Source organism: Penaeus monodon, chromosome 18 (genome assembly GCF_015228065.2).
Source record: "Penaeus monodon isolate SGIC_2016 chromosome 18, NSTDA_Pmon_1, whole genome shotgun sequence".
Classification (NCBI taxonomy): Eukaryota; Metazoa; Arthropoda; class Malacostraca; order Decapoda; family Penaeidae; genus Penaeus; species Penaeus monodon.
In genome coordinates this window covers 46,568,023-46,591,139 of record NC_051403.1, presented here as the reverse complement: position 1 = coordinate 46,591,139, position 23,117 = coordinate 46,568,023, and the positions used below count along the sequence as shown (strand labels likewise).

The 23,117-nt window shown below is 48.1% G+C and overlaps 1 long non-coding RNA gene across 1 annotated transcript in view; it reads right to left on the bottom strand.

The window, feature by feature from the left end:
* Positions 1-23,117, bottom strand: part of LOC119584537 — a 45,466-nt gene that overhangs the window by 6,738 nt on the left and 15,611 nt on the right. The window contains exon 2 of the long non-coding RNA XR_005229825.1: positions 5,962-6,091. This is a non-coding gene — a long non-coding RNA (uncharacterized LOC119584537). The remainder of the gene's footprint in view (positions 1-5,961; positions 6,092-23,117) is intronic.

Genomic DNA, 23,117 nt, shown 5'->3' with positions numbered 1-23,117 from the left:
TGTCTGTCTGCTGCCTGTCTGTCCTGTCTGCTGCCTGTCTGCTGCTGTCGTCGCTGCCGCCTGTCTGCTGCTTGTCTGCTCTCCTTTCTGCTGCTGTTGTGTGTCTGCCTGCTCTGTGCATCTTCTGCTGCTGCGTTGTCCTGTCTGCTGTCTCCTGCTGTCGCTCCTAGCCTGTCTCTGCCTGCCTCTCTCCTGCTGCCTGCCTGTCCTTGCTGCCTGCCTGCCGCCTGCCTGTCTGTCTGTCTGTCTGTCTGTCTGTCTGTCTGCCTGCCTGCCTGCTCGTCAGTCTGCCTGTGTCTCCCTCAGTCCTCAGCCTGCGTGTAGGTTCGTCAATGTCTAAATCTCCCACTCTGATTCTTCTTACGATCTCTCTTTCCCACTCCCTCTGCTCCCTCTTCTTTTTCCCTCTCCCTTCTTTCTTCATTCTCCTTCTCCCCCTCTCTCCTTCTCCCTCTCCCACTCTCTCCCCTTCTCTCTTTCCCACTTCCTTTCCTCCCCTTTCTCCTAATTCATCTCCTCCTTTCCCACCCCTCCCACTTCCTCTCTTTCTTCTTCCTCCCATTCTCTCCATCTCTCTATCCCTCTTCTTTCCCCTCTCTCCCCTTTTCCTGCTCGACGACCCCCCACGTCTTCCTTCTCTCTCTCTCTCTCTCGTCTCTCTCTCTTCTGTCTCTCTCTCCTTCATCTCTGCCTCATCTTCTCTCTCTCTCTCTCTCTCTCTCTCTCTGCTCTCTCTCTCTCTCTCTCTCTCTCTCTCTCTCTCTCTCTCTCTCTCTCTCTCTCCTGCATTCTTTCCCAATTACCAATGCTCACAAAATTAGTTTCATCCTCCTTTTACCTTACATTATTCTTTCTTTTTTTGTAGCGGTTTAACGAACTTCTTTGTTCGTCTGAGAGTTTGTTTCCTGTCCTTTGCTTTTTTTTCTGTTTGTCTGTCTGCTGCCTGTCTGTCTGTCTGCCTGAATGTCTGTCTGTCTGTCTGTCTGTCTGTCTGTCTGTCTGTCTGTCTGTCTGTCTGTCTGTCTGTCTGTCTGTCTGTCTGCCTGTTTGCCAAATAAACATACATGCATACATGTATGTTTATTTGTTTGTTTGTTTGTTTTCTGTCTCCCCCTTTCCCCCCACCTCCCTTATCCCCCTCTTTTCCTCTCTCTCCCTCGTTCATCTTACCTCCTCCTACCTCCTCTCCGTCACTCTCCCTCTCTCCATCGGCGTTTCCGGCTTAGTTACGGCCAGCGCTTGGCGGCGGTCGCTATTCGTTAGAAAGGGAGGGAGAGAGGGAGGGGGAGGTAATGGGGGGAGGGAGGAAGGAAGGGAGGGAGGGAGGGAGGGAGGGAGGGAGGGAGGGAGGGAGGGAGGGAGGGAGGGAGGGAGGGAGGGAGGGAGAGAGGGAGGGAGGGAGGGAATGAATGAAGGGAGGAAGGGAGAGGAATATATGCACGTATAGAGGAAAAAGGGAATGGAAGGAGGGAGGGAAGAGACAGGGAGAGACGGAGAGAATGAGAGAAGAAGAAATGGAGGAGAGGGAAAAAAGACAAAACAGGGAGATCCGGATAGACAAGAGATAGACGGGGAGGGAGGCGGGGGAGGGGGGGTACCGGGAGAGAGTGGTGTGTGTGTGGGGGGGGGCACTCATTCATTCCTGCACCAAAGGGATCCTGACGCGACGCCCTTCCGCTCCTTGGCTGCAGAGGTGGTTGGATCCCTTGCTGCCTCTGTCTGTCCGTCTGTTTGCTTGTGTGTTTGTGTCTGTCCGTCTGTTTGCTTGTGTGTTTGTGTCTGTCCGTCTGTTTGCTTGTGTTTGTGTCTGTCCGTCTGTTTGCTTGTGTTTGTGTCTGTCCGTCTGTTTGCTTGTGTGTCTGTGTCTGTCCGTCTGTTTGCTCGTGTGTTTGTGTCTGTCCGTCTGTTTGCTCGTGTGTTTGTGTCTGTCCGTCTGTTTGCTCGTGTGTTTGTGTCTGTCCGTCTGTTTGCTCGTGTGTTTGTGTCCGTCCGTCTGTTTGCTTGTGTTTGTGTCTGTCCGTGTTTGCTGTTGGCTGTGGTCTGTTGCTTGTGTTGTGTCGTCCGTCTGTTGCTGCTCTGTGTTTGGGTGGCTCTGTGCTGGTTGCTGGCTGTGCTGGCTGGCTGGCTGGCTGGCTGGCTGGCTGGCTGGCTGGCTGGCTGGCTGGCTGGCTGGCTGGCTGGCTGACGGGCTGACGGGCTGACGGGCTGACAGGCTGACGGGCTGACGGACAGTCTGACTGTCTGTCTATCCGTTGGTCTGTCTGTTTGCCTGTCTGCCTCTCCCTCTATCTCTCTCTTTTCCTTTTCTTTTTCTATCTCTTTCCCTATCCTTTTCTTTCTTTTTTTTCTTTTTCTTTCTTTCTCTCTATCTCTCCATCCCCCCTCCCCTTCCTTCTCCCTCCCCCTCTTCCCCTCTCCCTCTCCATCCCCCCTACCCTTCCTTCTCCCTCCCCCTCTCCCTCTCCATCCCCCCTACCCTTCCTTCTCCCTCCCCCTCTCCCTCTCCATCCCCCCTACCCTTCCCTCTCCCTCTCCATCCCCCCTCCCCTTCCCTCTCCCTCCCCCTCTCCCCCTCTCCCCCCTCTCTCTTCAATGGCTTTGTGCATAAAGGCTTATTACACCAAACTGCGTCCTGAAAAAAGTTCCAACTCTCTCGCGGAGGATTTCAACGAGGCGGTAGAAAGGGATCTGAAGCAGGTATCTTTTCAGGTTTGTTTTCGTAATTTGGCTATACTTACATATGTAAACGTTACGTTCTCTCACACACACGCACGCACGCACGCACGCTGGCACACACATGCACACACGTTCTCTCACACATACACGTTCTCTCAAACACACACGTTCTCTCTCTCTCTCTCTCTCTCTCTCTCTCTCTCTCTCTCTCTCTCTCTCTCTCTCTCTCTCTCTCTCTCTCTCTCTCTCCCATCACCACACACACACACACACACACACACACACACACACACACACACACACACACACACACACACACACACACACACACACGATATAATAAAATTTCAAAGGCATAAAATTTTTCTGAAGGCCTTGAAGAGTGCAAGGAGAAAGTTATCTGTATGTGAAGGTTTACATGCAAGGATAAAGGATTACAGGCCGGAGAAACGGTCACAGGTCAAAGACAAGGATAAAGTTCAGGCAAAAATAAAAGGATTGTTAAAAGCAAAACGAGTGATTGTTACAGGCAAAGCAGAAAGATTGTTACAATCAAAAGAAGTGGTTCTCACAGGCAAAACGAGTGATTGTTACAGGCAAAAAGTAATTATTACAAGGAAAAGGTGATTGTTACAGGCAAAAAAGATTGACTGTTGTAGGCAAACAAAAGATTGTTACGAGAAAAAAAAAGTGGTTGGTGAAAGCAAAAAACCTGATTGTTAAAAGCAAAAAAGGGATTGTTACAGGGAAAACAGAGGGTTGTCACAAAAAATAAAGTGATTGTTACAGGCAAGGGGTGATAAGTATTAGTCACGATGGATAATGATTTTTAAGTTATTTGCGCAGGTTACAGGTCGAGGGGGAGGTAGTCTTAACGGTTACAGGACGGGAATGAAACCTACAATAAAAAAAAGGCTGCGGTTAGGTATGCAGGCAAAGGGAAAGGTTGCAGACACAGAGTGAAGGTTACAGGCAAGAGAGAAGGTTACAGGCCAGAATGAAAGTTACAGACAAACACTGAAGGTGACAGAAAAGAAAGTTGAGGACCAGAGGCTGCCAGCACGACGGACCGTAAAGAGCGTGACGTGGGCGGTGCATGGCTACACTGGCAAGAACGCGGCGGTGCATGGCAACATTGCATGGCAACACTGCTAACCCGGGTGAAGGTTGCACGCGCGAAAGGGAAAGATGGACACACTGCGGAGGAGGGGGAGGGGGGAGGGGGGTGCAAGAGGCCGGACAGAGATCCATCACGATAATAGGCAAGAATATGTGTATAGGTGCATGTGTGTGAAAGTAAAAATATAAATACACACGCACACATGCACTCACTCGCTCACTCAGTCACTCACTCGGTCACTCACTCACTCACACAGTTATATATATATATAGAGAGAGAGAGAGAGATTGATAGACAGACAGATAGATAAATAGACAAAAAATGTAGATAGATATATAAATGGATGGATGGATGCATACATTTTGTGTGTGTGTGTGTGTGTGTGTGTGTGTGTGTGTGTGTGTGTGTGTGTGTGTGTGTGTGTGTGTGTGTGTGTGTGTGTGTGTGTGTGTGTATGTGCGTGCGTGCGTGTGTGTGTGTGTGTGTGTGTGTATGTATGTATGTATGTATGTATGTATGTATGTATGTATGTATGTATGTATGTATGTATGTATGTATATGTGTATGTGTATTTATGTATGTGTATTTATATATGTGTATTTATATATGTATATACATATATGTATATATATATATATATATATATATATATATATATATATATAATATATGTATATATGTATATATGTATATATATACATACATACATACATACATACATACATACATACATACATACATACATACATACATACATACATACATACACACACACACACACACACACACACACACACACACACACACACATACACACACACACACGTTTGTTTGTGTAAATATGTACTGATCGATAGAGACTGATAGATCGAATGGCAGATTAACAGATGAAAAGACAAACACAAACATATATATATAGAGAGAGAGGGAGAGAGGGAGGGAGGGAGGGAGGGAGGGAGGGAGGAGGGAGAGAAAGAGAAAGAGAAAGAGAGAGAGAGAGAGAGAGAGAGAGAGAGAGAGAGAGAGAGAGAGAGAGAGAGAGAGAGAGAGAGAGAGAGAGAGAGAGAGAGAGAGAGAGAGAGAGAGAGAGAGGGGGGGGGTAGGGAGGAGGGAGGGAGGGAAGGAGGGACAGAGACAGAGAGAGGAACAAGTACAGGGAGAAGAAGAAGAGGGAGAGAAAGAGCGAGAGGGAAAGGGTGAGGACGAGAGGTGCGTGTGTGAAGAGCGAGCGAGTGAGAGAGAGAGAGAGAGAGAGAGAGAGAGAGAGAGAGAGAGAGAGAGAGAGAGAGAGAGAGAGAGAGAGAGAAGACGAACAACATTATAGAAAACAAAGAAGAAGAAGTAAACACTAAACAATAAAACACACAGTAGCAACGTCCGAGGCGACAGGCAGCTCCTCTCGCCCTCCAAGAGCACTTCCCTTCGTCTGTCTGACAGCACAGGCTATACCAGACAGGGACGGGACAGGCGGAGAGAGGGGGGGGACACGGGGGAGGGGGGGAGCAGTCTGGCAGAAACCAGGGCAGGTTGCAGACATGCGGGTAGGTTGCATAAAAACGGGAAGGTTGCAGGCATGCAGCAGGTTTCAGACACAAGGGCAGGTGAGGGTGCAGAGGGGAGTGGCATGGAGGGGGAGGGGAGGGGAGGGGAGGGGAGGGGAGGAGAGGGTACAAGAGAGGGAGGAGAAGGAGGGGAAGGGAGAGGAGTGAGTGGAGGATGTGGAGCGGAGGTGGAATAAGGAACGGCAGAGGATAAGAGAAGATGGAAGAGGAGAAGCGAGAGGATAGACAAAAGAGATAAGAGAAGAGACGAGGAGAGAGGAGTGGAAAGTGGGTGAGAAGAGGACAGACGAGAGGGAGGAAGAGAGGAGAGGACAGAAGGGACAAAAAAAGAGGAAAGAGGAGAGTACGACAGAAAAGAAGAGAAGAGAGGGGGGAGAAGGAGAGATGAATGGAGAGCAAACGAGAATAGAAGAGAAGACAAGAGAAAAGAGAAGAGAAGGGAGAAGAGGAGAGAGAGGAGAGGGGAGAAGAGGGAGGAGAGGGGAGAGGAGAGGGGAGAGGAGAGGAGAGAGGAGAGGGGAGAAGAGAAGCGAAAGGGGAGAGGAGAGGAGAAGAGAGAGGGGAGAAGGGGGAGGAGGGGGGAGAGGGGGGAGCATTACTTACCTCAACGGCGAAAGTGAGCGTTTCGTGCGTGATGAGCGTGACCGCCACATACTTGTGGTGAGGAGAGACCGTGCCGGCGCTCACCACAGTCCCTGAGACCATACTGTTGTTACCAGCCCATGCTCACGGTCTGTAGGAGAGAACGGGCTGTTAGAGTGACAAAACATCATAACTGTCTGTGGCTTCATTCCGCCGTTGTTACCCCCCCCCCACCCCCGCCCATGCTCCACAAGGGTGGGGGGCGTGGGCGGGGAGCGAAGGAATACACGTGTTCCGACGCCTGGCGCGGTGCCCCTCCCCCCCCTCCCCTTCCCCGCCCGCCCGCCCAGCCCGCGCGTGACCACACTCGCGTTACAGAATCGCGGTTCGTGGCGGGATAACACCTCTTTTCGTATCAGTTTCAGCGCCGCCCCCCGGAAGGACCCGGCGACCTGCCCCTTCCCTGGCTTTAAGTGCCGCTGTTTCCTCTCCTGAAGGGAAAAGATTCGTGTCCAGGACGTCGTGATTGTTAGAGCGGATATTTCCCTCCGAGGTGGGTCCGCGCGCGTCGGCCGGCGATCGCTGCCTGACCTATATCAATATTTCATTCGCTCATTCATTCGGACTCTCTTGTCTGTCTGTTGTCTGTCTGTCTGTCTGTCTGTGTCTATGTCTGTCTGTCTGTCTGTCTGTGTCTATGTCCTTTCCTCTCAGTCTCTCTTCTCCATCCTTCTTTCTCTTCTCTCTCCCTTCCTCTCTCCTAAACAATATAAACAAATAAATGAAATAAGTAAATAAACAAATAAGTAAAGGACTAAAGACATATAAGCACATACACCACACACACACACACACACACACACAACATATATATATATATATATATATATATATATATATATATATATATATATATATATATACATATATATATATATATATATATATATATATATATGATATGGTGTGTGTGTGTGTGTGTGTGTGTGTGTGTGTGTGTGTGTGTGTGTGTATAACCCTGGCAAGTAAAGTTCTGTTGCGTCACACCCTCGAAATATTTACCCCCCCCCATCCCTTATCTTATCAATGAATAACACGCAAGTTAATGTTATCTCCAGGAAGGGCGCAACACTTCACAGAACGATACAAACGGAATGAGACTTTCTATGAGTAAAATATTTATGAGGATAATGATCATCAGGAAAATATTCATGAGGAAAATTTGTGCGTTGACAAGTGACCCGGAAGAGAAAGGAGGGGAGGAGTGCGAGGAAGGTGGAGGGGAGGAAGGAGGGAAAGAATGAAGGAGATAGATAGATAAAGAAAACTATTTTTTCTTCTTCCTTAATTACCATTCTCGAAAGCATACTGCATACAAGCGAAATGAAGTCAAGGATCCTGTAGCCTTTTTTAAATTATCTGGTTTTCTTTTTCGAGAGATGGGAGTCTGCCATAGCTAATACGTACTATTATAATTTTGCATATACATTAAGGAAATAAAAAATTCAGGCAACCAAAACATGAACATGAATTAGCCAAAATCACCGTTCACTTACAGCGTCAGAATTACGCAATGAATCAACAATCCCGGTTCTACAACGTAATAAACCAAACGTTGCTGTAGAGAGATCCAAAACGTTTGTCTCTCTTTCTCTCTCTCTCTCTCTCTCTCTCTCTCTCTCTCTCTCTCTCTCTCTCTCTCTCTCTCTCTCCCCGTTTCGTATCACCCCCTCTGCATAGGGGCCTCTTCATAACCCTATCGATAATGGACCATAAAAACAAGACGCTGCGTTTTTTTACGAATAATTCTACCTTTCCCCGTTTAAGGTTAGGGTAGGTTAGGATAGGATAGGTTAAGGCAAGATACGCTGGGTTAAAGTAAGACAGGTTAGGATAATTTGGGATATGCTAGTTTAGGATAAGTTAGAGTTGGGTTAGGATAGGGGAGGTTAGGACATGATAGGATAGGATGCGCTGGTTTAGGATAAGGTGGTTGCTAAGAGAGGTCAAGTTAGGATGGAATATAAATAAGATAGGATATCTTAGCTTAGGTAATGATAAGATACGATAGGAGAGGATATGTTAGACAGGGATAGAATAGGATAAGGTATGTTAGGTTAGATTACGATACGGTAGGACAGGATAAAATAGGATATGGTAGATGAAAATAGGACAGGATAAGATAAGATGAGATGAGCAATCATGCTCGGCTATGTTAGGATAGGATAGGATATGTTACACTACGTTAGGCCAGGATAACACATGTTAGGGTAGGTTAGGTTATGGGCAGCGAGCACGAGCACGTACCCATCACAGCGTATTCGAGACGCACAAAGTCATTCGTTCCGCCACGCTTTCGGATGCAGACGGAGTCAAGTTGGTCTACAACCTCGTTTCGAAAGAGCGTGTTTGACCCACCGAGAGCGACCTCAAAGGGTATTTAAAAGGATCATGTAAATATGTGAGTATTCACGAGGTCATGTGCGTGAGCGTGTGCGTGCAGGTGTGTGTGTGTAACTAACTGGTTATGAGTCAGTGCGTAGGAATGCCTGGATCATGACACCAAGCCCAGCTGGCAACTCGTCCACATGCCTGCCCTCCTGGCTTCAATTTTTATATTTCGCCGGTGTAAAACGCCGTACTAAGTTAGACATTCACGCAATCCTACTTTAATAATTTACTCTCAATTCTTTTTTTACTGCTTTTTCTTCTTCGCCTCGATAACCAATTAGACTTGAAACAGCAACAGACACGCAAACGTTAACGAGAACGAAACCACCTTCGGAGCGACCAGGCAAAGTCAAGGTCAGAGGCAAGAAAACAAGTAAACTTACGGACGGTTTTCTTTTATGACGCGGATCCCGTCCGATTATAATTGGTTATACGACCTCCCCCCCCTCCCCCCTCTGGACAATGGCCTTATAGGGGTTGGGAATACAGTACGCATTTTCCATATACGATTTTTGATCACGCTCTCTGCTTGGGGAGGCTCAGGCTGGAACCAGGTCATTGCAGCCACTTTCCGAGGGAAGTGAAAGGGAAAGAGAGAGAGGGGGGGAAAGGGAAAGAAAGGGAGAGGGGGAGCGATAAGAGGGAGGAGAGAAGAGGGAGAAAGGGAGAGAGAGGGGGGAGGGGAAGTAAGGAGGGAGAGGGGGAGAACATGGAAGAAGGGAAGGAGAGAGAGAAAGAGAGAGAGAGAGAGATTGATTTGATTTGATAACATTTAGAGAGAGAGAGAGAGAGAGAGAGAGAGAGAGAGAGAGAGAGAGAGAGAGAGAGAGAGGAGAGAGAGAGAGAGAGAGAGAGAGAGAGAGAGAGAGAGAGAGAGAGAGAGAGAGAGAGAGAGAGAGAGAGAGAGAGAGAGAGAGAGAGAGAGAGAGACAGACAGAGACAAACACATACACATACAGAGACACAGAGAATGACAGACACAGACAAACAGAGTCAGAAACAGAAAAAGAAAGAGAGAAAACAACCAAAAAAACGAGGCAAGAAAAAATAATGACCACATTCCTGGCCGTAGCAATCGGCGGTATGACTTCGCTCGGGGCTGTAGAATCAACAAACGTTATGTGCAGCGGCGGTGCAATGACTAATATTTGCTTTTTTGCTTAATCTAATTCCGTGCGAGTTGCAGGCGTGCAGCTATTGCATCGGGTCCTCTGCAGAGAGATAGTTAAGAGAGATGGAGAGGCAGGAGAGATGGATCAGTTGATGATTATGTATATGTACAATATATGTATATGTATTTGGTGTGTGTGTGTGTTGTGTGTGTGTGTGTGTGTGTGTGTGTGTGTGTGTGTGTGTGTGTGTGTGTGTGTGTGTGTGTGTGTGTGGTATTATGTATGTATTATGTACGTACGTACGTATGTATGTATGTATGTATGTATGTATGTATGTATGTATGTATGTATGTATGTATGTATGTATGTATGTATGTACATACATACATGCATGCATGTACGTATGTATGAACGTACGTATCTGTATGTGCATGTGTATGTATATGTATGAGAGAGAGAGCGAGAGGGAACGAGAAAGAGAGAAAGAGATGAGAGAGAGAGAGAAGAGAGAGACAGAGAAGAGAAGAGAGAAGAAGAGGAGAAGAACGGAGAGAGAGGAAGAGAAATGAGAGGGAGCGAGGCGAGGAGAGCGAGAAGAGAGCGAGAGCGAGAGAGAGAGAGAGAGAGAGAGAGAGAGAGAGAGAGAGAGAGAGAGAGAGAGAGAGAGAGACAGACAGACAGACAGACAGACTAAGAAGATAAAAAAAAGACCAAAAATATAATCCACCTCCCCCCCACCTCCTTCCCCCCTCCATGACCCCCTCCCCCCCACATCTGCCTGCGAGTGGCATCCTCCCTGCAACCGCGCCGCACTGCCGTCCGTGCAGGGTTCGCCAGTCCTCCCCAAAATATAATCGTAAATCTCCAGGAATTCCGACGAGCAAGCAAGCAAGCAAGGAAGCAAAGGGGCGGGCGAGGATGTATCACTGTGGCCGAACTCCGGAGCGCACGCCCGCGAGAGCCTGGGGAACTGCCCACGCTGGGGTGGGGAGCGGAGAGGAGGGGAAGGGGTAGGCAGGGAGGGGAGGGGAAGGGGTAGGCAGGGAGGGCAGGGGAAGGGGTAGGCAGGGAGGGGAGGGGAAGGGGTAGGAAGGAAGGGGAGGGGAAGGGGTAGGAAGGGCAGGGGAAGGGGTAGCAGGGAGGGGAGGGGAAGGGGTAGGCAGTTAGGGGAGCGGAAGGGGTGTCCAGGGCAGGGAGGGGAAGGGGAAAGGGGAGCTAAGATAGGGAGGAGGAGACGAAGTATGGAAGAGAAGGGGGGAGGAGAAGCCAGGGAGGGAGAAGGGAAGGGGGACCCAGGGGGGGAGGGAGGGCGAGGATGGAGAGGGAGAGAGGCACGAAGTCCCCCGAGGATGGGGATGGGGGAGGGGGGAGGGGGAGAAGTACCCAACCCACAGGGGATGAAACCAGACCCACAGTCACAAAAAAGGAGAGAGAGAGAGAGAGGAGAGAGAGAGAGAGAGAGAGAGAGAGAGAGAGAGAGAGAGAGAGAGAGAGAGAGAGAGAGAGAGAGAGAGAGAGAGAGAGAGCAAAAAAAAAAACTTTGTATTGAGTAAACAGAAAGTAGGAGAGAGAAAAAAAAAATCGTATATTGAGAATATGTAAATACAAACAGTGCGGGCGTTGGTGCATTCTGGAAAGCCAATTCGAAATGCGTCGAGATCAGCCCGAGAGAAACTGCAGAGGGAACAGGGGACAGAACACGCCATGCTGAGCTATGCTGATTCGAGACACAATCGAGACTAATATGTTTAACCATCAGCATTCTCTCTCTCTCTCTCTCTCTCTCTCTCTCTCTCTCTCTCTCTCTCTCTCTCTCTCTCTCTCTCTCTCTCTCTCTCTCTCTCTCTCTCATTCAGCAGCCACTGGACATCACTTTCGTTGAGCCGCGGCATTTTGTAAGAAAGTATTTTCATAAGTACTATTATTATCATATTTAAAATAATAAAATACGCTAGAGCAACAGAATTTTTAAAACATGTATTATTTGGACGCGTTTCTTAAACATGTATCCATAATTCTTGCGAAAAGATAAAACCACTACAATATCTCATAATATTACGTTGTATCCAACGTATGACTACCACACTTAAAGATAATAATAATAATAAAATTGTAATTTCCCATACCTAATGTATAACGTTGGACCTTAATTGTCCACAAAATTTCGAAAAAGAAAAAGAAATTAAAGAAAAAAGGCAATATCCCAAAGCTACAGTATTTCATCGTAAAAATTCCGACTTCTTAGGAAAAAAAAATGCAATGCGTCTGGCGGGAAGATAGACGAGGGATTTCCCCCGTCCCCCCCTCTCTCTCTCTCTCTCTCTCTCTCTCTCTCTCTCTCTCTCTCTCTCTCTCTCTCTCTCTCTCTCTCTCTCTCTCTCTCTCTCTCTCTCTTCCTTTCCTTATCTCGTTCCCTCTCGCTCCCTCTCTACCTGTATGTCTGTTTCTTTACCTTTCTCTCCCTTCTTCCCTTTTCCTCTCCCTCCCTCCCTTCTTCCCTTCATCCCTCCCTCTCCCTTTCCCTCTCGCTCCCTCTCCCTCCTTCCTTCCCTCCCTTCCCTCTCCCTTTTCCTCCCTCCTTCTCCGTCTCCCCTCTCTCCCTCTCATTCTCCCTCCCTCCTCTCCCCCTCACTCCTTCTCCCTTTCCCTCCCTCTACCTTCTTCCCTCCCTCCCTTCCTCCCTCCCTCTACCTTCTTCCCTCCCTCCCTCCCTTCCTCCCTCCTTCCCTCCCTCCCTCAACCTCATAGCCTAGAGAGGTGCATCTGCGGAGCCATAAAACAGACCCCGATGCCTTTTTCAATTATAGTTCGATGCGGGAACATACGGCGCCACAAACCACAGAATTCTACCACGGCGGCGATGACGGCTGTGGGAGCGAATGGCGCAAACGCACTCGTTCGATCATAACTGCAAATGGTCGGAATAACGTCCAAGAAGGGAAGACAATAACGACAAAAAAGGAAATACCATAAGGTCAGAAAAAGGAAATGAAATGACGCCAAGAAAGGATATGAAATAATATATAAAAAAAGGGAATACAACAACATCAAAAATACTAACAAAATAGTATCATTAAGAAATGCAAGAACATCACGAAGGAAATAAAATAACAATAGACAGGATAATAATAATAACATAGGAAGAAAAAGGCGCAAACAAGTGAATGGATAATAATAGCAAATTATAAAAACATCAAACAGGATCTGATGACGACAGGCAGGGTAATAGAAAGAAAACGATGCTGACAAGCAAGTGATAACAATAACACCTAAAGAAAATGTGATAAAAATAACAAGCCTGAGAGGAAAATAATGCAAGAGGAAATGAATAGAAATGATGTATGACAATAATAACAACAGCAACAGAAAATGCAATAACAGTTATCACGAAAAAATCACAAAAAATATAGAGAGAAAATTACAAAAACAGCACAGCTTAGAATCCCAACAAACGAACGTTAACAACAAAATAAAAACGCAATAAAATATAAACCCGCTACGAACAACACCAAAGAGAAAACGCGATGAAATTAATAAACCAGATAAGAACAGCATCAAAAAGGACGAAAGACGCACAAAAAAGGCAATCATAATTCAGGCCTGTGTTCGGCTAGCTAGACATGAAGCGCGATCGCGGCGCCTCTCGGTTCCCGCAAGGAGAGAACTCGCACGCAAGGCTACTCGCACTCGCAAAAGCCCACCTTCCCACAGCGCGTACCACGAGGCCTGCACGGGAATGAGCCTGTCAGCTGCAGGCCCCCAGCGCTGGTCAGGACGTGCATAACAGCAGTCTTAAACTCGGGGCACAGACCGAGGTAGACGCCGGCCCACCCGAGACTGAAGCTATATCTCAAAAACATGGTACTTCACATTCCACACTCCTGACGTCACTATCTGGTACCTGGCGCGCCCGTGGACCGTGTACTCCGGTAGTGGGGAGGGTGTACTTTGGCTGTGCTGGTGGAGATGTACTCTCCGAGGGCCGGCGTGCTCTACAGCTGACGGCGGCGGTGCCGTTCTGCCCCGTCTTGTCCTGGCGGCGATGCAGGGAGGGGGACCAGCGCTGAGTACGGTGCTGAAGGCGGTCGGTCCTCGGACACGAGTCGCAAAAAAAGTACTCCGGGATTGTTTATGGCACGAGAGCGTGAAATTATCAATAATGGCTGGAGCAAGACAAAACCCACAAAAGGTGAATTATCTACTTCCTAAATACCCTTCGTTCGGCACAGCAGGTAAACGAAGCCAGCCCGAGACCGTCCGCCGTAGAAACTCTTGTAGTACATAATGAGTCCAATGTTCAGCGCAAAGCTCTATAACCATATGGTTGTCCGAGCCACGCGCAAGGTTCTGTGAATATAATTAAGTAAGAGTTTCACCGTAAACTTTAAATTTCCTTAAACGTCCGGCGTCAAATGGTTAAACGTTTAACACGGTGCAAAAAGCTGCGGCGGCGCACGATCTTACGAGTTGTACCAAATTATGTGGAACAAAGTTATATCATGTAAGAAATTATGCGGTGCTCGGAGTTATGAGACGCATGTGCAAGTAAGAGGCACGCCGGTGGCCGTTATCTGGCAAGCCGAGGCAGTCACACGGAGCGATAGCGGGTATCAGCTGTACATAACATTCCTCACGCTGTTTCCTCTTTCCGACTCGCCCTCAGAGCGGCCCCCATTACCTTATCGCTCACTCACGACCACTTAATCTCGTCCCTAAGCCATGGAGAGAAGCCAACGCGAGGCAGTCATCGTCATCAGAGCCACTTTCCCCTTGAACAATAACTCCCCGCGTCCTGAGACTGTCCTGCGAAGCACGTGCTTCCAGACGCCCTCGCGAGGTGTTCCTTCCCTCCCCTCCCCCCTCCCCATCCCCCCAGGAGCACCCCCTCGGCTCTCCCGGCGTCTGAAGGACTTATGAAGTCGCCGACATTTTTGCGAGGCGAGAAAAACAAACATCGCACCTGTCTCAACCTGAGCGCTGCAGGAATCGCACATAAAAGCCCCAACTAATTACTGTCAGGTGTCGTGTAGGCAGTGGAGTAAATCGTCCTCGTGCAATCGTGCCTGCAATCCAGGCAATGGCAGCGGTCCATCTCCTTCGTGGCGGGAAAAGATAAATCCGTGTCGAGGCGTCCGCGGGCGACTTCGCAGCGCAGTTTCTGTTGCGAGACAAGCTCAATGGCAAGCGCCGGGGATGGAGGGCGAGGAGTGCCGGTCATGCTCTTCGGAGGCGAGGAGACTGGCTAGTTACAGCGAGCAAATTATGGCCGAGGGAACAGCTCTGGCGATATCTCCCTAGCGACCTCGAGTCCCACAGCGAATCCCACATTTCTTTCTCTTAGGAAAGGAATGCGTCGACAAACTGTTTCTTTATTCATCTCCCTTTTTTATCTATCTTCATGTATCAGAGCGCACCGTGTCCTCCTCCTCCTCCTCCCAGCGAGCCTAAGACAGAGGGAGAGAGAAAACCTTGTCCCAGAGCATGACTGTACCTGCGAGCTCCCCCAGCCGGCGCGCTCTCTCGCTCTACCCTATTCTCCAACTCGCAGCTACATTCACGTCCTCGCATTCTACCACTTGCACTTTTCCCCGGCTTGAGTTACCGTTTATTATCTGCGTGGGTCGTCTTTCTTCCTCCAGTGTTGTTTCTGCGCCATTCGCTGTTCTCTTTTTTTTATCCGTGTTCGAAATGAGATTAACGGCAATACGTTTCCATTCTTTTCGCTTTGGCTCTTTTTTTTATTCGTAAATATTGACGTCTCTGGAATGTATGACGCTCCAGCAACCTCCGCCGTCGGGAATCTGAGGGAGCTTTGGGATTTTTTCTTCCAGGACAAAAATAGTTGGAGAAGATCCGACTTCATCAAAGGACGCGTTAATTGTCCAAGGTGCGAAAACGGTGTTAGTTTTGAGCAGGTAACCCAGATCCCCGAGTGCGTGACGCGCTGTGTGTCCGAATGCCTTATTTTTTGGTTTCCTTCGCCTTCTTCTCGTAACCCTCGACTGAACATTCGATCTACGCTTCGAACACTGTCATTATCAGGCGCATTCTAAAAACAAACGTGCGAAAATCTGACGGTATAACTCGCGATAAGACTGAGAATAGAATTAAATAATGTTTGTGGCTCTGCATGCCAACGTATGAGTCAGGGTTCTGGACGCAGTAACCCCCTGCAGCGAGGCACAATGGCCGACCGTCCGCCATGCCACCCCCATCACCCTGCGCGGCCAAACCACATTTTTCTTCTCTTTAAATAGCTTCGCTCCTTTTAGCGTCGCTCACTTACACACACTCGAATCAATTTATGTATCTAATTACAGCCAATAACCACTTACAATCGCACGAGAGTGGTAGAACAAAGGAGGTCTATTTATCCATGACTGGCGTCCGTGCCTAGCCAGGAATGTGCTCTGGACAGGGTCACTTTGAGCGGGAGGCCTTGCGGGTCCCACTCAACCATATCGTATGACGCCAGATATGCAGGGTGCTTCGTTTTTAATAATTTAATTCATAGTTTACAACCATGTTCGTCGCTTCCGTGGGGCACCAACGTACAATTTGTTGATGTGTCGCCTACCTGGAGAGTGGTAGATGTATTGACCCACTCCTAATAGTAGATGGTTGTAAGGAGGCAGGTTACGGTGTGGTACTGTGGTAGAAATGATTGTGTGGTAGGAGAGTGATGGAGGAGGATGGTGGCAGCGCTTGAGTGTCTACGAGTACGTGTAGTCCGCATTCAAGAGTTCGTGTACCTGGCTTGGCTGTAGTTGTATGAAGGTTTTAAAAATAGATGCCCCCCCCCCCGCCCCCCGCTGTAAAAAGGACCAGACGCGCGTGGTGTTCAGACGAAGGAAGGAACGTATGTCTATCTGTCCGTAGGAGCGAGGAGACCCAAGCTGTCCGTCCGTCTGTCCGTAGAAGCAGGGAGACCCAAGCTGTCCGTCCGTCTGTCCATAGAAGCAAGAGTACCCAAGCCCGTCCGTGTGTCCGTAGGAGCGAGGAGACCCAAGCCCGTCCGTCCGTGTGTCCGTAGGAAGCCCAGGCCCGAGCGCCGAGTTGAGACCGTCTGCAGCGGCGGCGGCGGCGAGGCATGAAGTCAAGGATACCTGAAGTCTGCCTGAAGTGGACTCCGGGCTTTGCGCCGGCGGTCGGTCACAGCCCAATCATTAGTTTGTCGGGAGGCTGTTCGGTTATCTTGCCGGAAGATTAATGGGAGTGTGTGTACGAGGATTGTTGGAATAGCCGGTGCGCGGTTGCCGGGGCGCCGATGCTATGGGCCGGGCGGCGCGGGGGGCGGGGCGGAGGGACGCGGGCGGGACGCGGGCGGGACGCGGGCGGGAAGGGCGCTGAAGAACGCTCCGGACTTCGGACTCCTCGGCTTCAGCGCTTCCTTTTTCGTATCAGTATTCTTGCTCTCAAGCATTTTTTTCTCTTTTTTCTGGCATTTCTTCTTCTCCTCCTCTTCATTTTTCTTTTCCTTTTCCTTCTTTTTCTTCTTCTTTTCCTTTTTCTTCCTCTTCTTCCCCCTCCTCTGTTGTTTGCCTGTCTTCTCTCTGTTACTCGTGTTCCGTATTCATCCATTATCTTTATAAGTTATAAACTTAGCGAGGTCATTATGCATTTACGTTATAAGATAAAACCAGCCAAAAATATATATATATAAACATATATATCTGTTTATTTATTCATTAATATATAAGAAACGACATAACACCTTCACAAATATATAAGCGTACACATTCGCAAACTAACATTAACATGCTCACAAAAAGAGAGAGAAAAAAAAACGACTCAACAGACCCGTCCATTGTAATCTGAAATTCTTATATAAATTCTTATGAAAACTTGCGGTTCTAATCCATCCATATTTCTGGTGGAATTTCGTGGAAGACTATCTACGTTTCAAAACTCTCCACCTGCGGCTACAGTCAACGGCCAGGTGCACATTGGAATGCTAGACACGCCAAGACTTCTGGATATTATAAAAAAAAAAAAGGAAGAGATAAGAGAGAAGAAAGATAGGGGAAAAAATTATATATATATACACTAATTCACGTACTGAAGCAACACGCCGACACGTGACCAAATTTGGCGGGAAATCCAAGGCGTTGCGGAAACATGGCTCGGTTGTTCGGGTAAATCAGTTTTTTTTTAACCTTTTTTTCCTTCTTTTTTTCTCTTTTTGTCGGTTGTTCGGGTTAATAAGAATTTCTTTCTTTTTTTTCTATCTTTCTTTCTCTCTCTCTCTCTCTCTCTCTCTCTCTCTCTCTCTCTCTCTCTCTCTCTCTCTCTCTCTCTCTCTCTCTCTCTCTCTCTCTTCCCAGGCTAGCGAAACTAAAAACGTAGCATAGAGATGACTGAGATAAATGCACCAAAGTATTATTCTGCCTTTCCTTCACAACTATTTTTTTTAAGGTTGCAATGTCTTTTTTTCATTCTTTCAGATGGACGGACGGACAGGAGAGAGAGAGAGAGAGAGAGAGAGAGAGAGAGGAGAGAGAGAGAGAGAGAGAGAGAGAGAGAGAGAGAGAGAGAGAGAGAGAGAGAGAGAGAGAGAGAGAGAGAGAGAGAGAGAGAGAGAGAGGGAGAGAGAGAGATACAAAATGTGGAAGCTCCACTCCCTCCCTCCCTCCCCTCCTTCCCTCCCTCCTTCCCCACACATCCCAACCCACACACAGAAAATAAGCCTCCAAATAAATTAATAATTTCTTTTACTCGACTCTCCTAAAACAAAAAACAAAAAAAACACAGCCAACGTTGAAATTCATGTTCCAATTTCACACAGTTGTAGTGGCCGCAAAAATGTGGCCAGATTAGCCTCGCCTACGATCATGGAGGTTGTCGGAATGGCGGTGCGGGAAGTACCTCCAGATTTCGTACAGAGCTGGGACGTAATTAACACCGTCTTTGTGTATTTTAATCTCGAGGTTTTATCGCGTGGTAGAGTTAACAAGTTACGCCGCGTGGTATGGCATACACGGGGCTCCGTTGTGTACCTTCGAAGGGTGTGTGTGTGTGTGTGTGTGTGTGTGTGTGTGTGTGTGTGTGTGTGTGTGTGTGTGTGTGTTAATTGTGTGGGTGAGCGCATGTGTATGTGCGTGTTGAAGTCAGCTGTATTTCATCAGTTTCAATATTCTTTAACTACGCGTAGGAATGCAGAGATTTTGTAATACCCTGATAGTTGGCTTTGCTCTGGGTTGATTTTTTCCCCCTCCTTCACTTTCTCTCTCTTCGCATTCCTAATATATTTTACACACACACGCATATATGTAAAAGTGTGTGTGTGTGTGTGTGTGTGTGTGTGTGTGTGTGTGTGTGTGTGTGTGTGTGTGTGTGTGTGTGTGTGTGTGTGTGTGAGAACATATATCCTATATATCTAATCCCACCTCTACTCATACCTCTCCCCCTTCCCCTACCCCCTTACCCTAACCCTACCTTCTTACCCTAACCTTACCCCAACCTTACCCATCCCCTACCTTGCCCCATCCGAGTCCCTGTCCCTTAAGAGTTAAAAAAAGCAAGTCTGGTTCCCCACGGAGGGCACCCCCAGCATCCCAGCAGGGAGGGGTGGGGGAGGGGAGGGGAGGGGTCGAGGCCGAGTGGGTATCTCCAGGGTGGAGGGGGGAGGGGAGGGGAGGGAGGACGGTGGGTATCTGGAGGGGGGAGGGGAGGGGAAGGGAGAGGGAGGGGGGAAGGGGGAGGCAGGTAGGTATCCCCTGGGTAGGCGTTGGGACTGGGTGAAGGGGAGGGGGGGTAGGGAGGAGAGGGGGAGGAGGAAAGGCAATCCCAAGAAAGGGGCGAAGGAGCGGGACGGGGAGAGGAAAGGGGAGGAGAGGAGGGGCCAAAAGGGAGGGGAAGGGAGGGGAGGGGAGGGGAAGGGAGAAGGGGCCGAGAGGGAGCCGAGGGAGGGGAGGGAGGAGGGCAAGGTAAGGGAGGAGGGTCCGCGACGGAGCCGAGATTGAGGCACATTCCTTGGCCACGAAGAAGGCAAGGAGATGGAGGCGAGAGATGCTGCGCCCCGAGAGCTGCGGCGGCCGCGGGAAGGGCGCAGGCGGAGAGGGAGTGCCTCCAGCCAGTTTCCATGTTGGGCGCGCAGGATTAGAGCTTCACGACCCTAGATAAACAGCACCAGCCGCCCGTCCGCCCGCCCGTCCGCATGTCCGTCCGCACGTTCGTCCGCCTTTCCGCCCGTCCGTATACGTCCGTCGCTCCGGTACTTAATAATAATGGCTGGACGAGATTTCTCTCTCTCTCTCTCTCTCTCTCTCTCTCTCTCTCTCTCTCTCTCTCTCTCTCTCTCTCTCTCTCTCTCTCTCTGTTGCTAGCCTACGATCACTGTTCCTATATAGCAATTTTACCACGAACACCTTAGCTTTACTACTAAAAAGATCATCGTTACTCGTGCTATTTTACAAATATTACAGCGACCATTGATGTTACTACTACTACTGGTACTACTACTACTACTACTACTGGTACTACTACTACTACTACTACTACTACTGGTACAACTACTACTACTACTACTACTACTGGTACTACTACTACTACTACTACTACTACTGCTGCTAATACTACTGTTACTACTACTACAACTGTTACTACTACTGCTGCTACTCTCACCAGTACTATTACTGCCACCACAAACAATGATGTTACCAGCACTGCAACTACAGATGCCACGACCACCACCACTACCACCACTATCATAACTGCTACCACGACTACCATTACTATTACTATGACCTGGACTACCACTGCTATTGGTCCTATTACAACTCTCACCATTACTGACGCTAACGTTGAACTATAATCATCAATTCTTTTACTAGCTCTACTGTTCCCATCACTAGCACTTCTATCACAACCACTTTTATTGTTGTTGCTACTAACTGCAATGATTATCACTATCCTCCCTACTATTATTTGCTAATATCATTAACAGGACGACGAATTTACTGATGTTAATCGCACTGGGGCAATATTGCCTTTACTAACAAACATTAATATAAACATGGTGATAAATGAGGTTATTGACGGTATGGTGACGTGTAGTATCAATATCGTTACTGCGTTTGTTAGCATTACACCCGATTTTCGCTTTTATAAAGATGACTATAGACAACTATGATGATCACAATTATAGCAAATGTGATACCGATGAGATTCACGAATGATAAACACTTACATTTATAAAAGAAATTCACAATGCCATTTTTATTATCATCATGGCCGCGATGACACCAAGACCACGATAATATGCGAAGTGATACTTGACAAGCAACCTGTAATTAACGGAACTATTTACTGACGAAATGTGTGTGTGTGTGTGTGTGTGTGTGTGTGTGTGTGTGTGTGTGTGTGTGTGTGTGTGTGTGTGTGTGTGTGTGTGTGTGTGTGTGTGTGTGTGTGTGTGTGTGTAAAAATATATATACATACATACATACATACATACATATATATATATATATATATATATATATATATATATATATATATATATATATATATCCTCGGTCATGTAGGCTTCCTTTGGGTTAAATCCATTTTGCCAGTATGGATACAAATTATGCATGTGAAATAAGCTATGTTACTCCATACATGCTGCAGACAATGCTACACATACATACCCATTCATTTTTCCCACAAGTACTTTAATTATGCAAATTAATTATAAAATTACGCACAACAGATTTAGCGAGACTTATACCCCTTTCATACAAACACAGACAACCAACATGCGTACACGAATTCGCGTCTCCCCCTCCGCCAATTCGAAGAAACTATCCCCTTACACACACACTTTTTCTCTCCCTCCGTGTCTGTCTGTCTGTCTGTCTGTCTGTCTGTCTGTCTGTCTGTCTGTCTGTCTGTCTGGCTTTGACTCTGTCACCTTCCCTCCCTCTCCCTCCCCACGCAAAGGAGTCAGAGAGAGAGAGAGAGAGAGAGAGAGAGAGAGAGAGAGAGAGAGAGAGAGAGAGAGAGAGAGAGAGAGAGAGAGAGAGAGAGAGAGAGAGAGAGAGAGAGAGAGAGAGAGAGAGAGGCTGAGCTGGACATGAGAGGAAGGAAGGACAGAAAACAATAACTAAGATCTACATACAGATACGTACACGGGTATATACGTGTGTCCTAATACGTTCATAGGTAGATGTGTAGGTACATACGCGTACATATACAAGTTCAAATTCCTCACACACACACATATACAGGTTGCATGCGCGCGCACAAATACATACATACATACATGCATGCATGCATGGATACATACATGCATGCATGCATACACATAAAAATACACACACAAACAAACACATAGCTACACGCACACAAACACGCACAACACAGCACACAGCACACGTTCACAGCGCAAGGCCTGGGCGAGTCGGGAGGGAGGGGGGGGAAGGAGGGGGATGTGGGAGGAAGGGGAGGAAGAGGAGGAGGGAAGAGGAAGGAAGAGGAGGGAGGGGATGGAAGAGGGGAGGAGGGAAGGGGAGAGAGGAGGAAGCGAGTGAAGGTTGTATGAGTGTTAACAGAGGAGGGTGGGGGGAAGGTAAGGAGAGGGAAGGGGAGGGGGAGGGGGGTGACACAGTTGCTCATAATAGCTGTGGTGATGATAATGATGATAATGAAAGAATATCCGAAATTACGAAATATTTACCACCAATTAGTACCAATATTCTTATAATAGATCGTTACCCTCACATTGTTAATAACAGTTCTAATAACAATTATCAGCATGACAATCGGTACCCATCGTTATCAGAAAAACACAAAAAATTAGCATAGGCCTAGTATTTTCTTAACTATAATAACAAACAGAATGACAACAGCACCAATAATCTTTTCTTTAAATACTATTGAAAAAATATGTCTTATATTAACAACATCGCAATGACAAGAAAATAAAGTTAACACTTACTGAATGAAAGATAAAAACGGTGTCTTCTGCCTACACTCTTCTATAGTTATTGAATAGAACTTCGAGTGGGCGTGGGATGTGGAAAGGGGCGTGGCCAAGGGAAGAAGAGGAAAGGAGCGTGGCCAAGGGAAGGAGTGGATAGGGGCGGGGCCAAGGGAAGAGGAAGGGGGGCAAGGATGAGAGAGAGAGAGAGATGAGATGATGAGGAGGAGGAGGAGGAGGAGGGGGAAGAGGGAGGAGGAGGAGAAGGGGGGAGGGGGGAGGAGGAGGAGGAGGAGGAGGAGGAGGAGCAGAAGAAGAAGAAGAAGAAGAGAAGACGAGGAGGGAGAGAAGGATGATGATGATGATGATGATGATGATGATGATGATGATGAAGAAGAAGAGGAGGAGGAGGAGGAGGAGAGGTGGAGGAGGAGGAGGAGGAGGAGGAGGAGGAGGAGGAGGAGGAGGAGGAGGAGGAGGAGGAGGAGGAGGAGGAGGAGGAGGAGGAGCAGCAGAAGAAGAGGAAGAGAAAGAAGAGGAGGAGGAGTTGGAGGAGGAGGGGAGGACAAGAAGAGGTTGGAGAGGGGGCACGAGAAGAGACTGAGACGGGGGGGGGGGGGCTGAGCTGTGGGAGGGGGGGCGGGGTTGGGGGCAAGGGGGGGACGACAAGGGAGTGGCTGAAGGAAGCTTCCAAGTTGGTGCGTCTGGTATGC